Raw genomic sequence first — 22,037 nt, forward strand, 5'->3', positions numbered from 1 at the left:
AAAACCCATTGAAACCTGCAAACTTTTGGAATTCAAGTGACTGGTGCCTTGCTAGTAAGGTCATGAGTTGGGATGGTCAATTAAATATGGTTCACTTACTGGATCAAAAAGCAAAGAAGCCTGTTGCTCCAAAATACTATGCCATGAAGAAATGGAATATGTATTATGAGGATGGGGAGATAAGCCTGATACACCTGCCCTTCCCCCGTAGCCAAGACATATTAATTCACAGGTCAAGTCCCAAGATAAAAATCTAGAAATTGATGAGAACCTCAAATATACACAGAGGGACTGACTTCCATTTTCTTTTAAAGGTCAAGGATGTGAACACAGCCCTAATTTCCTCATCTATTATCTTTAAACTGATGCTTGGAATTGTGAAATAATGTCATAAGCTCTTGAAATTACTTGTGTCCAGAATGAATTAGTATCTCAGGAAACATGCAATTTTAAACACTAAATTTATATTTATACTAAAAAACCCATCACTTGACAACAATCACTCTAGCGCAATCAGTGCTCATCAGATATAGAGAATTTAGAAAAAAACTTCCAGCCATCCAGCCATACATCTGGGACACCAAGCAACCCCTTAGGTAGTAAACTATTCCCCCGGTGTTGTGTGGGCTTGCCAAGAGATGGAAGGATTGGAAGGAGGGTTCTTGACAAACTAACAACTCTGTAAAAAAACATAAAATGAATTGTTTTAAAACAACACCCATTAACCCTTAAACGCCTACTGGACGTATCATACGTCGATTAAAATTGTATGTTGGGTGCCAAGTGGACGTACCGTACGTCGACTACAAAAAATTTCAACCTTCGGTCAAATTGACTTGACTGAAATGGTCGAAAAACGCAATTGTAAGCTAAAACTCTTACATTCTAGTAATATTCAATCATTTACCTTTATTTTGCAACAAATTGGAAGTCTCTAGCACAATATTTCGATTTATGGTGAATTTTTGAAAAAACTTTTTTCCTTACGTCTCTTTGGTAACTTTCGGCCGAAAATTTCAGAAATTCTTTCGTCATTTTGTCGTAATTTTTGCACTGTTTTATATTGGCCGTTACGTAAAGTTTTATATATGAAAATGTGCGCAATTTCATGTAAAATACAACAAAATACAACCCATGGTTGTAGCTTTTATCAGTTTGGAAATATTTTCATATAAATCTCGATAACTGCCAAAATTTCAACCTTCGGTCAACTTTGACTCGACCGAAATGGTAAAAAAACGCAATTGTAAGCTAAAACTCTTACATTCTAGTAATATTCAATCATTTACCTTCATTTCGCAATCAATTGGAAGTCTCTAGCACAATATTTTGATTTATGATGAATTTTTGAAAAAAACTTTTTCCTTACGTCCGAGCCAGAAATTCTTTCGTCACGTTGTCGTAATGTTTGCACCGTTTTATATTAGTCGTTACATAAAGTTTTATATATGGAAATGTGCACAATTTCATGTAGAATACAACAGAAAATAACTCATGGTTGTAGCTTTTATCAGTTTTGAAATATTTTCATATAAATCACGATAACTGCCAAAATTTCAACCTTCGGTCAACTTTAACTCGACCAAAATGGTAGAAAAACGCAATTGTAAGCTAAAACTCTTACATTCTAGTAATATTCAATCATTTACCTTTATTTTGCAATAAATTGGAAGTCTCTAGCACAATATTTCGATTTATGGTGAATTTTTTAAAAACATTTTCCTTACGTCCAGTTCGGTAACTCGGCCGAACATCTCAGAAATTCTTTAAATCACGTTGTCGTAATGTTTGCACCGTTTTATATTAGTCGTTACATAAACTTTTATATATGAAAATGTGTGCAATTTCATGTAGAATACAACAGAAAATAACTCATGGTTGTAGCTTTTATCAGTTTTGAAATATTTTCATATAAATTACGATAAATAGAAAAATTTGACCCGGTCAACTTTAACTTTCGACGAAATGGTCGAAAACTGCAATTATAAGCTAAAACACTTACAGTCTAGTAATATTCAATCAATTAGCTTTATCTTTAAACAAACGGGAAGTCTCTAGCACAATATTTCGATTTATGGTGAATTTTTGAAAAAAACATTTTTTTACGTCCGCGCATTACGGATTCATGCATCATATTGTGATAATATTTTCTCTGTGTTGCTTTGATCGTTTTACAATTTGTTATATACCAAAATCATCGCAATTTAGTGTACAATACAAAGAAAAAAAAAATAATCCGTTAGCTTTAACCGTTTTGCTCACAGCGCGATTTGTATAAAATTATATATGAAAATTTTTTTTTGCACTGTCATATATTTCAATATTTATATATGATAATATTTTTTTCATTCTGATGGTTGCATACTAAACTTCAGGCAATGACAAAAAAAGGAGCCACAAATGAACTCTTAATCTTAAAAACTAAGCGTGCTGTGATTTTTGAAAAAAATTTTTTCGCGGCACTAACTCCCGAACGCCGCCGGCATACAGGAGACGTTTTTGTAAATAGAGGCTCGGCGTTTAAGGGTTAATTCACAGTAGCTTGGATAATTGCTTAGGAGGGAAAGTGTCTTGTGAATAAACATTTTTAAAGTATGTAGTTCCTTGATTATCTGCATTCACCTTTATCTATAACTCGACATTACCTGCATACAACAGGCATCCCAGCACCCAAGATATGTATAAAATATATACAATTCAGAAAAATTACACAGACCGTACTCTGATGGTTGGCAACACTTTGTGGGCATAAAGAAGTGTTGGTAATGCTGCTTACAAGCATAAACAGGTTGACAAGGGTTATTAGGGGAAGGGAAGGAGATCAAGTAGTTTCTGAGGGTGAGAGGTGTTGGGAAGGCCAGGTGGAATAGGAAAGGAGTGGTTGGCAATGCTGTGCAGGCAGAAAGAGGTGTTAACAATACTGCTTCTGGGGCACAGGTTAGGGGGGTGGGGGGGAATGGACACGTGGGATGGGTTGGGAGGGGTACGCTGGCATTTGACTTCTTGAGTTTTTGTGACTGGTAAAAATACACTGTTTAGTTTATTCACATTCATTGATTCTAATATTAAATAAGCTTCTCCGAAGTTGAAATACCAGTTGAAAAACTTGAACCCTGTATAGATTATGAAATAAATACCAGTATAAACTGCCTACCCGTGTTGTGTTGAATCTTTTCCTGTCTATCAGTGTCTCTGTCTGTGCACATGTGCATTAGTACACCAAGTAAGTGTGCATGTTTATATGTACACGTATGCATCAAGCTGAGGTAAGCTAGAGTACACGCTTGCAGTGTATTTATATGGTATGGTATATAAAAATTTATGAATCCTTGTCCAAAATGCATCATGGATCACCTTACGCAATCAAACATCATTAGTTGAGACCTTGGTTAAACAGGTAATGCAATGTTTACTGATGAATACAATTATATTAATAAAATTTTACTAAATGATAATAACTTATCATACACAATGCAAAAGAAGCATTTGTCACAGGACTAATCAATTCCCCCACATACCTGTAACACATACACCTTCCCTCTCTCCCCTACCATTTTTTATTTTTTATTTCTTGATGTTTTATCATAATTTTTACTGGATAAAATGACAAAAAACAAGAAAAATCATAATGCTAAATACACACAACCTTAAATAGTTCACAAGCGAAAAGCATCATCAAAACTCTCCAGGGCCATTTCACTACTGGGTTATTAAATAGACAGACATTAATATGTTTGTGGACAGAAAAAATTACTTGAAGATACTGCCTGTCTGTGAGACACAAGCAAAATAATAGGTATGGAATTTAGCTACTGTTCACTTTTTGTAATTATTCAATTAGAACATGTTTGGGTGCAATAGGAATTGTACGTCCATACAATCTAAGGTAATAAGTTTCAATTTTTCATCTATCTCTTGGCATGTGTCACTTTGTTTCTGTAAGTTGCTTATATTCAAAGTATGAACTATATATGCAGTACATGATAAATGTAAGCGTTCATCAAAAATATAGTGCATTACATATTTACCAAGTTTCAAACAATGATTTATGATAGCCTGAGCTCCAGTAGCTTATCTGTTTCAGATGGTGTAAAGATTTCATATGCAGGTTGACCATCACTAATCCGGCAATCAGTAGTCCGGAACAATCAGTAATCTGGCACAAATTTCGGCTAGACTTATTTCTAACGTTTCCGCACAAATTTTCAAATTTCCCGGGTCGCTGCGCTAACTTGCTCGCCGGCCGCTTCGATTTGGTGGCGCTGTGTGCTGCACTGACAAACTGGAGGTGTTTGTAAACGCAAGCATGCTTTTGCTGTTCCATTTTTTACATTTATTATTGTCTTTTGGCCTACGCTAAGGTATATCGTATAGGCTATATATACGGTAGCCTAGCCTACATTATACTGAACTCTATTCACATATTAACAGCATTATACAAACACCAACATAACGAATGTGCATCTTTTTCATGGATCTTTTAAAAAGTTATGCTTTACTACTGCACTGTATCCAACTGCGTATATTCTCATATTGCTTTTGTATTATAAATTGTGATCAATGTTTTGTTTTGGAATTGATAACGCGGTGTTTATTTCGCCGCCTTTAACTCAGTTCAGTGCGCTTTTCTTGCTTCTAGTAAGCGTAAATGAATATAGATACTTTCTTTATTTGGGACAAGGATATTTTTTGTTATACGAAGTGTTTTTAAGTCGAAATATAACTTAAATACGTCTCGTTGTGAAATTAATATAGCTATTTTTTTCGTTAATATATGACGTTCGCGGGAATCGCGGCTGGCTGTTTTGGGGGCATGTTTGTTTTGTGTAAAAAAAATCAAGATGCCGTTCGCTATTTTCTCTTGATTTCATCATAATAAGAGCTTTACGTATTTATCTTTTATCAGCGTGAAAACAGCAGTAATTTGTATTCTTTCATGCCCAGTAGTTTTAAAATACATTCTCTCCAATTTTATTTACGGTCGAGTTTCATCCATGTTGCCAATGCACGATAATTTATAGTCATTAGCAGCATGAACATTGTTTTCTCAGCTTCAGCTACAACTTGCAGCTTAAAGTTACTGAAGCAGTATATTTCCTTGCCAATCTTTTCTCCAAAGTGAATAAGGGTGTAGTGTAAAAAATATATCAGTCCTATTGTACAGTACTTAACGTCATTTGTAACATAACGACAGTAATTGTTTGACCGTACGATAGTTGAAATACAAGCAAAACAGTTGTTATCCGATACGATTAGTGGCAAAACAACAGTTTCCCGTTCGGTTGTTTATGGCTGTATGCATTTACGCAAGAGTATAACGTTACTGACAATACTTTTATCATTCTCTTTTACTTTTTTAACTCGCAGATGGAATAAAGAGATGGAGGAAAAGAAGTTGGTCTATTGTAAGTTGGTCTCTCTCGCTGCCTGCGTCTGTGCGAAATCTAAAAATATTTCCTAAATATTTTCGTATCGGTATTAATTGCTAACCCCAACGTAAACTCGAAATATCGTAATTCGAGCACTACCTGTATTTGATAACTGTCTTTTCTTTATTAACCAACTTGTACTGATTTATGGGATATTTTAATTCTAAGATGAGGTGCTTAGCTGCTGGGTTTCATGTATTCTAGCCTAATAAATGGCTAATCCGGCAAAATGGCTAATCCGGCACCCTCCAGGTCCCAGTGACGCCGGATTAGTGATGGTCAACCTGTATTTTTGTTTGTCATAAAAAATAAAATTTAACTATATTGCTATAACGCATCTTTAAAAAGCCCTGCAAACTTGCAGACACATTTGAATGAAATGTTTAAATTATTTTTAGTTTGGAAGTACCAAAATCAGCACAAAATGGCAGCTACTTGTTCGTTATAAAATCAGCATGTGTATATGTACATTATGTGCATAGGCTTGTCTTTCTCTCTCTCTCTGTCTCTGGGCTATTCTTTAGAAAAAATAAAAAGACTATTCAAGTATAGCTTACATATACAGTTTTGGCTTATTACAAGAGAGAGAGAGAGAGAGAGAGAGAGAGAGAGAGAGAGAGAGAGAGAGAGAGAGAGAGTGTTTCAATGTTAATATTTTTGTATATTTTATATACAGTATCCTGCACAGTTTAGATTTTGTTGTGTGTACAGTACTGTACAATGTATCCCATGTTTATAAGTATCAGCAGACTAAAGAGGGTTGTTTTTGGTTTACAGTATAAGCATACTTCATGTATGCCACTATGTGGTATTGACAAGGCGGGACAGTATGGGTGAGATGCCATTTTACATCTGCAGAGTTTTCATTTTCCCTGTCTAGCAGGGCCTTGGCACTATTATTACAGATACAAGAGAGATTACTGCAATACTTATTTTAAATGATTTACTATGAACCCATCACTGTAAGATAGCCTTAAATGTGTGCCAGCTCAGTTTCCAGATAAGCTTAAAGGCAGCGAAAAAAGCTCCACCTTGTTAACTGCTCATCTAAGGCACTCCTCATTGAGGTTAAAATCGTTCCAAGTGCTGTTTGACTTACTGACACAGAGTTGGGTCAAGGGGATGGACCTGGAAAATTTTATAGTGATACGTTTCTATAAATATTCATTTTAGCTCTGAAAACTTGTTTTAAACCACCCCTTAACCCTTAAACGCCTACTGGACGTATCATACGTTGACTAAAATTGTCTGTTGGGTGCCAAGTGGCCGTACCGTACGTCGACTACAAAAAATTTCAACCTTCGGTCAACTTTGAGTCGACCGAAATGGTCGAAAAACGAAATTGTAAGCTAAAACTCTTACATTCTAGTAATATTCAATCATGTACCTTCATTTTGCAACAAATTGGAAGTCTCTAGCACAATATTTTGATTTATGGTGAATTTTTTGAAAAAACTTTTTCTTACGCCATGTGGTAACTCGCCAAAAATTTCAGAAATTCTTTTCGTCATTTTGTCGTAATTTTTGCACTGTCCTATATTAGCCGTTACATAAAGTTTTATATATGAAAATGTGCGCAATTTCATGTACAATACAACAGAAAATAACTCATGGTTGTAGCTTTTATCAGTTTTGAAATATTTTCATATAAATCACGATAACTGCCAAAATTTCAACCGGTCAACTTTGACTCGACCGAAATGGTAAAAAAACGCAATTGTAAGCTAAAAATCTTACATTCTAGTAATATTCAATTATATACCTTCATTTTGCAACCAATTGGAAGTCTCTAGCACAATATTTCGATTTATGGTGAATTTTTGAAAAAAACTTTTTCCTTACGTCCGCGCCAGAAATTCTTTCGTCACGTTGTCGTAATGTTTGCACTGTTTTATATTAGTTGTTACATAAAGTTTTATATATGGAAATGTGCGCAATTTCATGTAGAATACAACAGAAAATAACTCATGGTTGCAGCTTTTATCAGTTTTGAAATATTTTCATATAAATCACGATAACTGCCAAAATTTCAAGCTTCGGTCAACTTTAACTCGACCGAAATGGTAAAAAAACGCAATTATAAGCTAAAACTCTTACATTCTAGTAATATTCAATCATGTACCTTCATTTTGCAACAAACTGGAAGTCTCTAGCACAATATTTCGATTTATGGTGAATTTTTGAAAAAAACATTTTCCTTACGTCTGCACGGTAACTCGGCCGAACATCTCAGAAATTCTTTCGTCTCGTTGTCGTAATATTTGCACCGTTTTATATTAGTCGTTACATAAAGTTTTACATATGAAAATGTGCGCAATTTCATGTACAATACAACAGAAAATAACTCATGGTTGTAGCTTTTATCAGTTTTGAAATATTTTCATATAAATCACGATAAATAGAAAAAATTCGACTTTCGGTCAACTTTAACTCGACCGAAATGGTCGAAAACTGCAATTGTAAGCTAAAACACTTACAGTCTAGTAATATTCATTCAATTAGCTTCATTTTTCAACAAACGGGAAGTCTCTAGCACAATATTTCGATTTATGGTGAATTTTTGAAAAAAACATTTTTTTACGTCCGTGCGTTAAGAATTCATGCATCATTTTGTGATAATATTTTCTCTGTGTTGCTTTGATCGTTTTACAATTTGTTATATACCAAAATCATCGCAATTTAGTGTACAATACAACTAAAAGAAATTAACTCATTAGCTTTAACCGTTGTGCTTACAGTGATTTTTGTATACAATTATAGTTTTTTTTTTTTTTTGCTGTCATATATTCCAATATTTATATATGATAATGATATTTTTTTCATTTCTGATGGTTGCATACTAAACTTTAGGCAATGACAAAAAAAGGACCCAAAATGAACTCTTAATCTTAAAAACTAAGCGTGCTGTGATTTTTGAAAAAACTTTTTTCCGGCAGCTAACTCACGAACGCTGCTGGCATACGGGAGACGTTTTTGTAAATAGAGGCTCGGCGTTTAAGGGTTAACTAAAAAATTTTGTAAAGTGATGGCTTTGTATAAAAATATAAATTTCAGTGGTTTTGTGAAGTATAAAAATGTTTTCATGATAAAATTAAGTTTCATATATACTTACAAAATAATTACATAGCTATACCTGTAGTAACCTCGCGTGGCAGCCTTTTATTTAAAAATAGCGGTAGCACTTTGATAGTATAGGTGATGAGCCCCGCCCATTTAACAGGGAGTGTTGGAACGACGTAGCCGCTGGCGTCATTCTGTTTGTGCCCTTATGTCCATTAGAGGGAGGAGGGAGGTCTCTGATTCTGTAATTACTTGGTAAGTATATGTGAAACTTAATTTTATGAAAATATCACTTTCATATAAGTAACTTACCAAATAATTACATAGCTGAATCCCACACAGATAGGGGGTGGGATGAATGGACATGTTCTACTCCAAAACATTAAGGTGTGATAATGACTGAAACAGAAAGGATGGCTAACACTGAAACAATGCTTGTCGTTTCCTTACCTGGTAAGAGAGTTACTGCAAGTGAATATAGCCTCTGGTTGGGTGCTCATTTTAACCTGTAGTGGCATGGCGGTTGAGCCGAGGGTTGCCTCTACATAAGTGGGAGTCTTGCAATGGAGGGTAGGCCTGATTGCTGACAAGACATATATAATAGGAGCCCTTGCCCTGGGCACAGTACCACTGAAACAAACAACCAGACAACACTGTCACCTAGGCTGACAAAAAACCACTACCCATCCACAAAGACTTGTGGGCACTGCAGATACAAAGCACCCCCAGGCTCCCCAAAAACTTGACACCTTACGTCAAGGCTAAGAGACAGAGGAGAGAAAGAATGCTTCCTATGCTTCTTCCCCCAATACCACGCCAGCCTCTGATAATGGCCCCAGGGTACTGCAATTCTCAAACACTGTTTCGATTTCTTTTAAGTACTGTAGTGAGACGTGAAGACTGATATGCACCTCCAAAAGGTAGACTGAAGAATGAATGAAAGGGACAAATTATGCTTGAAAGCAAGAGAGGTAGCAAATGCTCAGACTTCATGTGATTTCACTGTGAACGAAGGCAAAATGTCCTGAATACGAGAATGGGTCTCGGAAATCAGGTCCCTTAGGAAGAACAACAGTGCGTTCTTCGAAAGAGGGCGAGAAGGATTCTTGACAGAACACCAGAGGTTGCTGGATGACCCTCTGATTTTCTCAGTCCTTTGCAGATAATATCTTAGGGCTCTGACGGGACAAAGAATCCTTTCTTCTTCCTCTGGGCCCAGGATTTCCATTAAAATCTTGAGGTGGAAGGAAAGAGGCCAGGGCTTAAATGGGTCCTCATTCTTGGCAAGGAAACCTAGGATAAAAGAGCACTCTGCATCTCCTTGGGAGAAGCCTACCCTCTTGTCAATAGCTTGCAGTTCACTTACACGCTTTGCAGTCGCCAAAGCTACAAGAAAGAGTGTCTTCCGAGTGAAGTCCTTTAGGGAAGCAGAACCGAGGGGTTTGAAAAGAGGGCCTGTGAGCCACTTGAGCATGATGCCTAGGTTCCATGAAACCAGTTTGGCCTTCCTCTGTTTAGATGTGTTCAATGACTTGATGAGGTCATTAAGATCTGGGTTTGAGGACAGGTGTGTGCTTAAAAACCGAGTTAAGCAAAGCCCGATACCCTTTAATGGTGGACAAGGACAGACCTCTAGAGGTCCTCAGATAGAGGAGGAAGTCTGCTATTTCTGTTAATGATGTCTAAGAAGATGAGACGTTATGTCTGAGACATCATCCATGAAAAACTGACCACTTTGCTTGGTAGACATTGCCAGAAGACTGTTGTCTGCATCTTGCGATAGCTACCGCAGCTGCTCTTGAAAAACCTTTCACTCTGACCTGCTTCCTGACCTTCTGAAGCCTGTCAGAGCAAGAGTGGACAACCTTCAGTGGTATCTCTTGAAGTGAGGTTGCTTGCGTAGCCATGGTTTTTTGGGGAAATAGCCTCAGGAAGTCCATCAAAAGCCAAAGAAGGCCTGGGAACTACTCCTTCATGGGCCAAAATGGGGCTATGAGGGTCATCGAGACGTTGTAATGCGAGACAAACTTGTTTAGTACTTCCCTCACCAAGCTGAAGGGTGGGAAAGCAAACAGATCCAGGCTTGACCAGTCCTGGAGCATAGCGTCTGTCGCCTATGCCATAGGATCTGGGCCTGGAGAGCAGAAGAGAGGAAGACGATGGTTTCTTGAGGTGGAAAACAGGTCCAACATTGGTTTGCCCCATAATTTCCAAAGGTCAAGACAGACTATGGGATCTAAGGTCAACTCGGTGAGAAGGACCTGCTTCCGATGGCTTGGTTCGTCTGCGAGAACGTTCAGTGTCCCTTGAATAAACCAAATGACCGCATCACTCGATTTTGGTCTGCCCATAGGAGAAGTTCCTTTGCTGCATGGCAGAGAGAAAAGGAATGAATGCCTCCCTGCTTTTGGATATACAACAGTGTGGTGGTGTCTGCATGGACTACCACTGTCTTGTTGTAGATCATGGTCGAGAAGCACCGAAGGCCTAGATGAATGGCCTTCAACTCCCTGACATTGATATGAAGGTTCTGTTCTTCTGGGGACCATGTCCCAGAAACCTCCTGACTTCCCAGTAGGGCTCCCCAGCCTAGATCTGAGGTGTCTGAGTAAAAATCTAGGTAGGGGCTCAGAGGAAGAGGAGACTTTCCCTGCGAAATTCTTCCTCTGGAACGCCACCACTGGAGGTCCGACCTGATTTCCTGAGTGATGGGAAACACGATAGAGTCCAGTTGGGTTTTCCTGTCCCAGTTGGCTTTTAGGTAGAACAGGAGGACTCTCATGTGGAGCCTGCCCAGCTTGACGAACTTCTCTATGGATGCTGGAGTCCCTAGTAGGCTCATCCACTGATGGGCTAAACATGACAAGAGGGTGAGAAAACTGCGGATCATCTGGCGGCAATTGGTGATTCTCTTGGGAGATGGGAAAGCCTGAAAAGTCTGAGAATTGAGAATAATCCCCAAACAGAGAATCTCTTGTGTCAGGGTTAACTGGGACTTTAAGAGATTTACGAGTAACCCTAGTTCCTGAGTAAGGCGAAGAATGGTCTGTAAGTCCTTCGTGCACTTCTTCTCTTTCGAAGGGGGTCGAAGAAGCCAGTCATCCAGGTACAGGCTGATGTTGATGCCAGTCAGATGAAGCCACTTTGCTAGAGGGGTGAAGAATCAAGTAAACACTTGAGGTGCCGTGGATAGGACAAAGCAGAGCCCAAAACTGAAATGTTCTGCCCTAAAAGACGAACCTTAATTCCAAGTGCGGAACTGACCAGAGCTAATCGTCAGCTGAGGCAGGTCAGCTGGCAGGCTGAACACATGCGTTCTGCCATCTTGAAGTCTTAGCGCCATGCTGCCTGCATTTCCATGAGGGCACAGTGATCACAATGCCATCTAGGAAGAGAAAGACATAACTGCTAAAGCTATAAAGAGTCTTGGAGAGAGGTGGTGCACTCTTAAAATTGTACGGCGGCCACGAAGAGCAGAGCTCCGTCCATTGCTCCATTAAACTGCCTATTTTCAACGCATGGCTGGCAGTATCCAAAAGTAACTTTTGTTGTGAACTAATTCACTTGCTCTCCCTCTTGTTGGCCCTCATAAGAAGAGAACTTCAGCTCCTAAAGAAAGGTAATGTACCAGGATTTAAGGTTTTTCATCAGCCACTTACCCTATTTGCCTCCAACTAAGTTCTTTCTTTTCATTGCGCGATATACTTACAGTGCGACCTGCATTGCTTTATATTTTATGCTGTTAAATTTGCAAAGCATTTACAGGAAGTGTAACATAAGCGTATGATGTTCGAGTCACTGGAATCAAGTTCAGTCTAGGCATCTTCTATGCAATTCCTTCATTACAGTGCTAGTTTTGGTTGAATAACCATGTTTCAATTGCAGATTAGGAGTATCCAGCTGTGGATCTGCGTATCATCTTGTGTGCTTAGTGGTCACTCCTCCAGAAGATGGAAAGAGATGTGAAGGTAGTCAGGCTGGTTCAAGGCCTGAGATACTGCCCGGAGTCCGGATGGATGGGGATATGGAAGTATGCGTCTTGCATATCCAACATTATCATCCAATCGCCCGGGTGAATGGATGACATGACTGACTGGTTTGTCTCCATCTTCAACTTCATCTTCCTTACGAAGAGATTCAAGGCGCTTACGTCGAGGACTGGTCTCTAACCCCCTCATGCTTTGGGGACTATAAACAGAAAATTGTAGAAGCCTTCTGTGCAGGTGTCCTCGAACGGGTAGGTCCGACAACCTTGCCCGCTTCGTAAGTCCTCGTGGTAGGGCTATGACTGGATACCAAGTCCCAATCACAGGCCCTTTGGTCCAACTCACAGTTCCCGGTATACCCCCAGGAAGTCGAGGGGACAGGAGAGAAGAAGCGAGTACCCTTCCCTGTCCTGTCGGAACCAATGGTCCTGACAGGAGAGGCAGGCTAAGAGCAATCACCAACCCGAGGTGGTGGTGGCTTTGCGGGTCTAGGAAACCCCTCTTGTTGCATGAAAGCGGAGGGGTGCTGTCCTGAGGAGAGAGCAAAGGCTCACGCGAACGTATACAAAGGTTCTCGGGAGGTGAGCGAACCAGTTTGCATGAACACGAGCAGGAGCCGGCCCCGGGGAGAGCGGTTGCTACTCTCGGGGGTGAGCTTGCACCATCCTCATGACGTACCCCAATCATCTTTGAGGCCGAGGCTTTCTAGTGAGAAGACGACTGTAAGGGGGGGCCTCCTCAAAGCAACTCACGGTGAGTGGACCCTCGAGTTAGCAACACCTTCATGGGACCCTGGATTCGTACTCTGGCGAGTAGCAGAAGGGGGAGGGGAAGCACCTGCATGCTTGGACCCTGTCCTCTCTTGTATGCCTGAACCAGAACGTGGATCTGAGTCCACATTACTGGTCGAAGGGACTCGAGGTTTCACAGAAACTGAGCACCATGAGACACACGTGCCTACTTGGAGGTCCATGTACTCAGAGCTTCCACAGTACACGAAGGTTCCAAGGAAGACCTCTCCGCTTGAAAGCCCGGGGAGACTCGAAGCACAGGCAGGCACAGCATTATGCTTAGAGACAGAACTCTGAGCAGAAGTACTGGGTGCTTGGACTTCCTTGGAGGTCCTCACACCCTCAGCTCCCAAATCGAAGGGTCTCAAAGACTCACGACAAAGCCCCTGAGTCCGAAGACTGGGGAGAGCCAGCGAGAGATCCCTGTGTCTCTCTCGGGAAGAGAGAGACCCCTTTGGAAGACCCAGTGCAGGACTTCTTCCAGGTGGGGGAAGCAACCTCCTCCTTCCTCCGCTTGTGGGCTTTGGAAGAGGGAGGTGAGGAGGCGGAAGCAGTCGAAGACCATGATGAAGAAGACGACACTTTCCTCAATCCCTTCTTGGATTTCTTGGACTTGGACCACTTCTTCCCCTTCTTTAAGAGGGTGTGAAGGATCTGCTCCCCAAGGTTGATGGAAGACTCAGGAACAGGTTCCCGGGGAGCAGTAACGGGGACTGCAGTGGCTACAGCAGGAGCAATACACTCGTGCACTACTGCCGGGGTTGTCAAAGTGGGGTGCATAGATAATTCATAGGCGTTGTGACAGTCCGTCGACGTAGTGACTCGCAGTAGCATGAGTCACTGGAGAGAGAGCAGGTGTGTGTAGCTCGTAGGTGACTCAGAATGCCCCACATCGAGGGAACTCCTTGAAGACCGAGAGAATGCCTGGAGCTCTTCCACCTCCACGCCTGGAAACAAAGTCGGGTCAGGAGGGGCCGCCTCCATTCACACTGAGGGAGACACCCTCCCCCCCCAGCAAACAGACACCATCGCTGGGAAGTTGTCCTGGCTTTCAGTCCTCCAATGAGCTGAGCAGAGACAAAGAAGGGGAAACCACTCCCAAAGGAGAGACAGCAAAGTGTGGAAGTTTCCCTGGTGGGATGAAAGTATCTGAAGGATTAATCATCAAGGGAGTCATTGGGGCTTGTTACCCTCAGATGACAACTTGGGGAGCTTCTTCTGATACTTCCTCCTCAGTGAATATTTTGACTATTACTCTGGAGTCCAGTCATGGCACTTCACACAAACAGGGTTAGGGTTACACTCAAACCCCTTGCACGATGTGCAGAGGAAATGAGGATCTAAGTCCAAAGATAAGAGATAATGGCTACAAACCTTATCAGCAGTACCAGGGCAATTCCGCTTAGGTACAGGGTTATGCTCGGTCAGCTCAAATGGCTTGTGGGTTTGGTGATCCATTTCAGGCAAACAAACACATCTTCTTCTTTAACATCCTTTTTCCCATTTTTTATATGGGGTAAGCACGATGCCTTCTTTTGAAGGACTTTGATTTGGCGTTGGGGTAGACTGTAGCCTCGATTGGCTGCCCTACCTGATATCGCTTAGACCCCGGTAGCGCATGTGTACATGTATCGTACCAAATCCCCACCGCCCTTTCTCCCAGCAGCGAGGAGAGTTGAGCGGTTAGTTCGACAGTTCGAGAAGTGTGAGGTGTCTGTTATGTTTTTACACTCTCAAAAACAAAATGAAAACAATCCCACCGGGAAAGGAAGCGATGTTCTAAGGGAATCTAGGGAGAAACATGCCAAAAACAATGACAAGCAGAGCAGAGGGCAGCGAAGCACAACCTCTCACAAGTGCAGCTGAAGGTAAAGCGGTGCTATGCTGACTGGGCGGGTGGGGCTCCCACCTGGTCGTTCGGTAGTTAACTACCATACCACCACCTTAAAAGTTTAACAGCTGGTCTCCAGCTACAATGATAGTAATTCCCCTATAATAAAGACCGAAAGGTTTGTATATCATGTGCGAAAAATTGATATTTAGCTTTGTCTCAAGTTTAAACATTGTATGAATCTTGAAACTCCTGGGCATTTTATGGAATGTAGTTACCTACATTCAAACAGAGGACAAAATATTTGATGAAAATAGTACAAAGGATCCAACTGGAAGGAATAAACATTTTCATTATATGGAAGCAAAGTTAGCCTACCCTAAAATCATAAATGGTGACATGAGGAGCAGACAGGATCCACTTAACACTTTAAAATCTATTCTTAAAGTGGTAAAGGTGGAGATAAGCATCAATATATTTTCACATATTTCATCCCTCCCTCTTAGCCAGCAGATAATAATTACAATTCCTGAACAAAAACACTTCTCAGTTAACTGGTAGGCTCAATTTATTGGAGGGAAGGCAAGTTAGCGCCCTATTTTGAACTCAGGGACAATAGCACCCGCTTTGGCCGCCCCCCATCACGTGTTCAGTAGCTGATTATTATTATTATATTATTAAAATAGTTTAACCAGACCACTGAGCTGACTATCAGCTCTCATAGGGCTGGCCTGAAGGATTAGGATGAAATGACAAGTCTAGGCTAGAAGCCTAGCACTGAGACCTAATAGGTCACTCGCCAATGATGAATGAATGAAAATGAAAATGAAATTAAAAGCTGTAAAAAGGCATACGCTTTCATACTGGAACACACTCACACAATAGAAACATTTATACTCATGCTTAAATACACACTCACTAAAAAGGTATATCAAAATTCAAAATATTATTAAGTAAAATCATAAAATTTACTTGTTTTAAAATTCATTATACTGACTGATTGATTTTTTATATTTTATCAATTAACTTGCAGCTTCTCATGAACAATAAAATGGGTAATATTAAGAATATTAAAGATTCCGACAAAATTTCTTTTATTGGTCTATTTCTAAAATTTTATAATCGCTGCAGGTTATATTATGGACATTCACACAGTACATGCTCAACTGTTATCAACACATTGCAATCTGGGCATTTGGGAGGAGAGCCACATGGACTGTTCATTAAGTGTCCATGTGTCAAACGAGTATGGCCTATTTGAAGACGCGTCAGAATTACTTGTGCGTGTCTCTGTCTCTCTCTGATACGACGAACTCCATTTTCCAACACTGTATTTTATCTGTTTTAATTTATTACTTTCAGGTTCTTCGTTCCATACATTTTACCATATTTTTACAATGACTTTTTATATATCAAGTATAGTCACTAATAGGGATGTCTACATTTGCTCTTGTCATGTGGACCCCATCCGTTAGTGTATAGGGGAGAAGCCAGGCTGTGAGGTAGACTAGGAACTTAACCTTTAAGTACCTAACCATAAAACCTATTTTCCTACACCCTTTTTGCTGGCTGTGTGGAGAGGCTAAGAAGCAACGGACAGCCAATCCTGCATGTTGAGCGCGAACATCCACAGGCTTCAAGGTATGTCAGAAGCAATTAGTCCTCTAGCCAGGCCTTTTAGTCCTCTAGCCAGTCCTTTTCCTCTCAGTGAATTTCTCTCTCTTTATTTTTTCAAATTTTCACTTTTCATTTTCCAAACCAACCCCCTTTGTTAAGGACCTACTGCCAAAGCAGCCCAAAATTCGCCCCATGACCTTTCCTAATTTAACTTAATTCAATTCAGTGATCATTAGTAGATTACTCCCTCTATAGTGTTACCAAGGGCTAATTAAATTTAATTAATCAACTCCTCCATGGTGCATTTTTTAGTAGTGAGAGAGAAGGTTCTTTGTGTGGAATGCTAATCCTGGACATTTCTTCCAGGGTCCTCGCTACTATCTGCTCAGTCGACCCAGCCTTGTGACTCAAATCATCTTAAAAGTACTACCATTTCCAATAAACGCAAGAATTCCCTGGTCCGCAGTCCGGAACATTAATCTGTTCCCCCTTTCGTTGCATACAAGAGAGCCTAATCATTCGAGGCGAAATTAACTCGTCATATGCAGAGATTTGCTAAGCATTGCCACTTTGCATTTTCCATTATCTGTGCTTAATTGCTGTACAGTATCATCAGCCTTTCAGATTACCTTCTTGATTTTTTTTTTCTGTAAATAAATTCAGTTTAACGCAACTAGATACTCATTCCACATGGTGACCTTCCAATCCCCGATTAACTAATGGTAAAATCAAGGTAAGTTTTCCATTTGCCCCCTTCATTTTGTTACAGGCTGGTATTCTCTGTTGGCCTTAGGGCAGCAACTTAATAAAAAAAACCTCTTGCATTCCTCAAACGAGACCCAATCTGTAAAAGTGACGACCTAGAACCAGGATTCCTAAACAATAGCGATAACTAGCTTTGCTAACTGCTAAAACTAGGAATGAACAAACCAGGAATAAATCATTCATTTAACTTAAAATTAATTTCATTATTTCACAAAGGTATCGAGGCGACTGGAGCAAACAGTATCAAGGTAAAGGTTATTATCATGAAGTCTTGTAACATTAAGGATATGTATGGACAAATAGGAAAGTGATATTATTTTTAAGAGAAAGAGAAAACGCAATAAGTTTCGGAGTTAGAATTCTTCATAACACAGGCGAAAGCGCATAGGTTTTAAGCCAGCGGGGCAGAGCAGCAGCCCACGTGCTTTACTCACTGCAAATTTTCGAGTGTAAGGAGCAGCTGTGTTGTGTTGCCGGATGAATGAGCAGCAGGAGTTAGGAAGTGCTTTGCTAGGGAGATTGTCGCATATGTTAGCTGTGAACAGTTAGCTAGGAGTTTTATTCAAGAACAGTTACGCTACGGCAGAGAAATTGTACAGTTTCTCTGTCTATGATGTAGGGATTGAATTTACGATAGTTAAACCACGTGTAGCGATCTCTGGCATCCCGACGCCGAGCGAGTAAGCAGTCGCTGTGTTCAGTTGGCGCATGCGCGAATCATTCACATTGTCTCTAACAATAAAAAACAATCCAAGTGTAGTCATGTAACAAAAAACTTACATTTGATATTCAGTAACGTAAAGGCATTGCTGACGTTTAAAATTAAATAATTCAATTTTGCATTCAAAACCCCGCCTTCAGCCAAGAAAGCAAGTGCTCTTTTGTCTGAGATCCCAAACCTCCACTCGCTGCACACAACGATGCGCAGCGAGTAGTGATCAGTTGTTCCACCCACGCGACTCAGTTCCACACCTTTCGTTCACCCCGAACGAAATTTCATCACTTTTCGCCCTAACGTAAAACCCTCACGAAGACTTGAATATCTCAGGAAATAATCTGCAACTCTTATTCACCATCAATTGTCATGACGGGCGAGAGCCAGTAGAAATTACGTAAATACCAAAAGTTCATTTTAGAAAAAAAAGTAGCAGCGTAATTTTTGTAAACGTAATTCATCTTAAGCAAAAGGTAGAGTAACTTAACTCATATCGAATAAGTTCCATTACCATAAGCTCCCGGAGACAGAGAGAGAGATTTTTTCCTTTCATCATAACAAAGGGGCATACTAACAATTAATCAATGAGTACTGGAAAATAAACCCACAAATTTATAAAAGCCAAGTACAATAAGAATTTTCTTTTAATTTTAGTCCAACTGTTGATCTTTCAAGATCCAATTTCATTATTTCTTTACACATTTGCACATAGTGTACAAATTATATAGGCGCCAGTGTTCATTGAATTATCTCCCCTCTCTTCTTTTTTTTCCTATTAAGTGCTTCAGCTGCAGAGTGAATTCTCGTGCGTTTCATAGAGCGTACGTACCGCCATTTAATAACATTTATCAACTACCGTGCACAAGTGGGGATTCATTATCCAAGACTTGCATATGCTGCAAGTACCAAATTGCATATTGCATGCAAACCCCGTAACTTCCCTTTCCTCATGTCAGGGAGAAGGCTTCCTTTCCTCATGTCAGGAAGCACCCACTAGTTTGTAGGACTAGCCACCCACGAGTGCATGCCCAAGGGTTTCCCTTCCCACAGTGCCACTAATCTGAGGCACTGCCAACCAATTAAACTACTGATGCACTTACCTTTCTCCTTTCCCTCTTACTCCTTACTTACCTTCTGCCTCAGGCAGAGTGCCATTTCTTTCAGTGCAGTTTGGTAGCACTGACCTTTTAGTGTTGCTCCCCGGAGCACACCGGCACCACAGTACCACCAAATCAAAGTAATCACTTATAAGCCACTGCACCTGTACCTGAGATACAGAGTGCCAACAACAGTGTATCAGCCCATAAGGAACATTATACCTTCAGGATCACTTCCATACCTACCAGCGTATCCGCCCATAAGGATCAGACGTCCTTCAGGATAGCTCCATCAGTGTGACCTTCGCATGGCACACTCAACCACAGTGCCACCTTATTGGAAAAGGTGCCACCACATTATGGGACACTTCCCCCACCATCGTCACAAACCTTTCCTCCAAGTATGTCCAGTCCACCCACTTAGATGCCCTTACCCACCAGCAACATGGCGGCAGAGAGTTACAAAGCCTTCATGGACCTGGGGAAGGAGGCTGGTCTCATGGGATCAGCACTCACCAAGTGGGGCAAGGAACAGCTAGAAGATCAGAGGACGGAGGAAGTCGAAAAAAGACAGCATGAGTTAGCCCTCAAGGAAAGAGAGCTGGCTCTCATAGAAAAGGAGTTCAAGCTGGAGAGAGCTAGGAAAGTGCCGAAGCTATAGCGGCCTAACAAGCCTCCAGCCCCATACCTGCTGCACCAAATGCTCCGCTCTCTGAGGAAGAGCCGGAAGCATGGCTAGAAGAGACAGAAGTGCTCTTCGACAATTTCAACACCACTGAGGCTGAGAGGGCCTTAGTGCTGACCAAACACCTGCAAGGAGAAGCAAAGGCAGCCCTCCATTCGCTGGCACAGAGTCTAAGAGGCGACATGACTGAAGTCCATAGGGTAATTGCTAAAGCCTACGAGATAACCCTGGAGAAATGGAGACAACAGTTCTGAGGTCTTGCCAAGGAAGTCGGCTGGTCCTGGACAGAATGGGCCTGTCACAAGACCCATTCTGGTACCCGCTGGTTCGACTCCCTGCTGTGCAATACTTTTGAGGATCTATTCAACCAGATCATGCTGGAGGATCTTTTCCAATGTGTGCCTGGGCCCCTTGCTGTATATCTCAGCAATAAGCAGCCCACCACACTTATGACTGCCTGCCGCTTGGCCGACACCTGGGAAACTTTTAACCCAATCCCACAGCACGTCTCAACTCAGCATAGTGCCACCTGGGTACTTCTTAGGCTCAACTTGCCCAAAGAATGGCCTGCCGAACAAGCCCACTTGCACTAACTGTAAGAAGCTCAGCCATGCTGAAGCTGATTGCCGCTACAAGTTGGGCAACAACAATGGCAACAACAATAGGCAGCCTACCAACAACCACAAAACCTCCACTCCTTCTGCGTCTGCACAACCTCCTCCACAGACCATCACCGTAGGATGATCAACCCATCCCAAGGGAACCTGCCGAGACTGTGGAACTCCAGGGCACTATTCTGCCAGATATCCTGGCTGCCTGAAACGTGTATCCTATCCCAGGCACGTCAACCTGATTAGTGCCACATCCTCCATGACTGTGCCACCAGAGATGTCTCACCCTGAGCGGGTCTGGACACAGTCTGTCTCAGTGGCACCTCTGGATGGCTCTAGCCTACCAGTGAACCTGCCAACCACAGTAGACACTGGTTCAGACATTAGCCTTGTTGAAGGTGGACGATGACCTGGGTAGAAGACCAATCCAAGACCGTTTCCATTGTCGAACTCAGGGTAACCACCCCTTGCAGTACAAAACCTCACCACCTTGGCGTGGTAAACCACATCCAGCACGGAGTGGAGTTCCTTTTAGGACAAGACATTCTCTGGGGATGTCCGTCCCCCAAGCCACTCCGTTGCCTATCTACCTCCACCAGGGAGGCCACTCCAAACCAACCTGATCGGGACACAGCCACTGTGACAGCTGTGCCACCGTCAGCCCAATCTTCCATTCACCGAGGTGTGCAACGGAAAGAACATTCTCCAAACCACTCCCAGCCCAGTCCTAAATCCTCACAAAAGGATGGCCACCAAAAATCTCCTCCCTCACCACGAAGGGATATCACCCAGTACCGCTACAGGACCCGCAACATAAGAGGGCACTCCGAAAACTGGGTAAGGTGCCCTAGCAAGCTGGCCGCAGCAGATACCACCGCCACAACAATTCCAAGAGGCTCTGCCCTCCACCCAAGACAGGAATCTCCGTCTCCCACTACTTCAGGTACACCAAGGGGTCCTGCACTCCCGGGTCCTTCGTCAGCCTCGCCTGACTCCAATCCTCTGCCAGTGCCGCTTGAGAGCACTGGGCAGTGCCGAACTCCGCCTGTCTCGGCCGGAACCCTTATACTAACCTTAATCCCCGTGCCTGGCCCCGAGTTATTGCCAGAGCCGGATCCAAACCATGACCCAGATCCCCCTACGGGAGATCCGCCAAACCTCACCGAATGTCATTGCCTATTGTGAGCCTCCGACCCCTGATGTTTCTTCTTCCCAATCTCTTTCCACTGCTGAGGATGACCCTCTGGCGAACCTGGATGTTACACCTTCTCTGGCTGACCAGGAACTGTCCAGCCGGGACGCAGACGCTGGCTCCACCCTTATGACGGTTGTTGCAGCAGCCGAAGTAGGGGACCAGCCTGTAGCTACTAGAGCTACCCCTGATCCTGCTCCTGACAGCACTTCTGGCCTTTCCCCAGAGTCGGTGCCCTTGTCACCCCCTAGGAATGGC

The 22,037-nt window shown here is 41.8% G+C and overlaps 1 protein-coding gene across 3 annotated transcripts in view; it reads right to left on the bottom strand.

The window, feature by feature from the left end:
- The window catches only part of Spf45 (splicing factor 45), a 164,004-nt gene that overhangs the window by 93,914 nt on the left and 48,053 nt on the right, over nt 1-22,037 (bottom strand). The gene's annotated exons all lie outside the window — the stretch shown is intronic.

The sequence above is a fragment of the Macrobrachium rosenbergii genome, chromosome 48 (genome assembly GCF_040412425.1).
Source record: "Macrobrachium rosenbergii isolate ZJJX-2024 chromosome 48, ASM4041242v1, whole genome shotgun sequence".
Lineage (NCBI taxonomy): Eukaryota > Metazoa > Arthropoda > Malacostraca > Decapoda > Palaemonidae > Macrobrachium > Macrobrachium rosenbergii.